Raw genomic sequence first — 3,647 nt, 5'->3', positions numbered from 1 at the left:
CTCACCTCCTGTTATTCATCGAGACATATCAAGCAATAACATACTGCTAGATTTGGACAATGAAGCCCACGTCTCTAACTTCGGCACAACAAGGATTTTAAAGCCTAACTCATCCAATTGCACATCATATGCAGGCACCCTCGGGTATTCAGCTCCAGGTAAGCTTTGTCCTCACTAGTTGCTACTCACTCATAAAGCATGCTCTCTCTAAATGGTATGAAGCATTTCGGGATAAACCTAATAATAAAACCGTGCGGGATTGACCCAAAGCGGACAATATCATATCCATATATACCATTTGCTAATATCTTCTTTGCAGAGTTTGCTTACACAACGGAAGTGAACGAGAAGTGCGATGTTTACAGCTTTGGGATGGTAGCATTGGAAGTGATAATGGGAAGGCATCCAGGCAGCTTCATCTCCACCATATCGTCGTGATCATCATCATCGACAATTTCCCATCAAATCACACTGAAGGAAGTGTTGGACCAACGCCTCTCACCTCCAAGAGGTTGAGTAACCGAGGAAGTGCTATCCATTGCAAAGATAGCATTTGCTTGCCTAAATGCCAGTCAGCAGTAGAGGCCGACAATGCAACAAGTCTCTCAAAAGCTATCAACAAGTAGGCCTCCTCTGTCAGAGCCACTAGACGTCATTACATTAGGACAATTGTTGGATATCACAACTTTAACTCTCTGAACGACAATATGATCAAAATGCATTCTATTCCACCAGTTATTAATTAACATCCTAGTGCTGTTTCTTTTTATATTCTTGTTTTTGATCTTTCCTTCTACTCTTTTCTTTCTTGACACTTATCAGGGGATCCAAACATATCTCAGCTACCCCACTTCAACTTTAATATCTACACAATCCAAACATGCATATTAATATAACATCTTCAAATCATATCCTAATTCAAAAGAGACATCTTTCTTCTGGTTCATTTCCTATATTTAACAAACTTTAATAATAAGCATAGTGGTCATATTCATTAGGATCAGAAACGTCGGACTGCATTTTGAGAAATTTCCATATATATGGACAGTTTTAAAGGATAATGTATTGGATAAAGAAAGAAAAAAACAATGATTTAGGTGGTTTAGTTTATAACTTACATTCATCGAATAAAAGACCAAATAGCTACATTTTACTCTTGTTACTCGGATAATTGACGAGAACTGTACTGCTTCCTGAAGTATAAGTTTCTAATGAAATGTTGAGCACCTCGAGGTCAAGCTTCTTCAAAACAGGCTCGGGAGAGGCCCAAGAGTTGCTATTATTGCAAACTACTTCAAACCATGGATCAACGAAGCAACCATCTCCCAGTCCAAAAGGGTATGTGATGTTAACGGAATAGGATCCTCTCCAGTCCAAAATGGACTGGAGAATATCAAGTTCATGGCTAGAATTTCTTCTTAGAAATCTTAAAGCCACAAATATGACACCTGTCCACTAACCAAAAATAATAATAAAATATTATTTTAGATTTAAATTAAAAAAAAAAAAACAAAATTATAAAATATTAAGAGGTGACCGGACCACCCCAGTTGGGGGTTGGGGTTGCTTCGGCCACCCCATGGCCCTCGGACCACCCCCAAGGCCCAAACAATTTTTTATTTTTTATTTTTTTAGATTTGACCACCCCCAAGGGCCAAATGAATTTTTTTTTTTCTTTTTTTTTTAAGATTTGGCCCTTGGGGGTGGCCGGGCCACCCCCAAGGGCAGCCACCCCAGCCCTCAACTGGGGTGGTCTGACCACCCCTTAATATTTTATAATTTTATTTTTTATTTTTATTTAAATCTAAAATAATATTTTATTATTATTATTTTTGGTTAGTGGGACAGATGTCTTATTTGTGGCTTTAAAATTTTTTTAAAAAAATTCTAGCCATGAACTAGATATTCTCCAGTCCAAAGTCTATTTTGGACTGGAAAGGATCCTATTATGATGTTAACACCCCCACGGCTTGCTTCACATGAACCATTAATTGCTAAACCCGCAGCTACTTGTGCAAATATTACATCAATTGAAAACAATAGCAAAATTATTTGAAATACCATTTGCAGTTGCACCATCATCTCTCTCTTTCTTTCTTTCTAGGATGTTGATGAATTGGCGTGTGAGTGAAGCAGCAAAGCCCAAGCCCTCGGGGCCCGCTTTTTATAACGCCATTATCTTCCTTCTAAAAGTCGCCAAAAAATTGTATGGAAGTTGCCAACAAGACCAAGTTGTACGTCTTTGTCTGGACTAATTTATGCTTGTTGCGCATGAACGTAGCAGTCATGATTGAGCTCTCATAAATTATCTGAAATACCATTTGCAGTTGCACCATCATCTCTCTCTTTCTTTCTTTCTAAGATGTTGATGAATTGGCGTGTGAGTGAAGCAGCAAAGCCCAAGCCCCCGGGGCCAGCTTTTTATAACGCCATTATTTTCCTTCTAAAAGTCGCCAAGAAATTGTATGGAAGTTGCCAACAAGACCAAGTTGTATGTCTTTGTCTGACTAGTTTGTGCTTACTGCCATGAACGTAACTACCATGATTGAACTCTCATAAATTACCATGAAAATGATCCCATATATATGGATGCTCCACAATTGTTACTTTTTGGGCGCGTACGTCTTATATTATATATCCGTAATAATCAATTACTAGAAGGCCACATGAGGATGCCACCCTTAAAATTTCATAACAAAGCCGAATTAATAAGATGAAGCCCCACACGCTAACTTTCATTTTCGAGTGATTTCGACTGATTTATTGCAAGTTTGACTAAGATAATTAAAGTAGCCGGCCAATTAAGTTGATGATGATCTAGGCCATTCATCCAATTTCTTTTACAGATTAAGCCTCCTGATCAAGACCCCTCCAATAGCAACATTAAAAGCATATATATTCTTGTGGTGTACGTTGCAAAATTTTGGGTTACCAATGTGAATGGTGGAAATTAAGGTTTATAGGTTGCATGGCTACAATGCACCCTAGCTCTGGAATGTTTGACGAATCAGACTTTAAACAATGTACCCTACCGTAAAGCAGACAGTAGGCATGAATTATTACTTTTCAGACTCAAACTGGTTGTCCATAAAATCGAGCTCTGCTTCCTGTTTTCTTGTTTTCAATAAAACATGTGAACGAGGATTTGATTTTTCTTGGCCACTTTTTTTCTGAACAATTTAACCATTATGTTGTTAGAATATATTAGGGGATTTGATTGTAATTAATTGTAATTTTTTGTAATCAGATTTGATGATAATTAAATCTAATTGATTCGATTGTAATTAAATTTGACGATAATCAAATTAGATTATCTACCCCCAATTTTTTATAGGGTTAAATACCTTATTCACTTATGTGGTTTAACTTCTTTATTTTTTGGCCCATAAGGTTTACTTTTTATCACATGAAGTCTTTCTAGTTTGCTTAAAGACGAAGATGATCTCTTCGTCAAAATTCCATCTAAAATTTGACGGAACACCACGCCAACAGTAATCATAGTTTGACACGTATCCCATATAATTAATTAATTAAAAAAAAAAAATTGGGGGTGGCCGTAGCCTCCCCCTTTGGCCATTTGGGGGTGGCTGGCCATCTCCTTTGGCTAGCCACCTCCTTTGGCCATGGGGGTCGTTCGGACACCCCCA

The sequence above is a fragment of the Corylus avellana genome, chromosome ca4 (assembly GCF_901000735.1).
Source record: "Corylus avellana chromosome ca4, CavTom2PMs-1.0".
NCBI lineage: Eukaryota > Viridiplantae > Streptophyta > Magnoliopsida > Fagales > Betulaceae > Corylus > Corylus avellana.
This window is presented reverse-complemented; position numbering follows the sequence as displayed.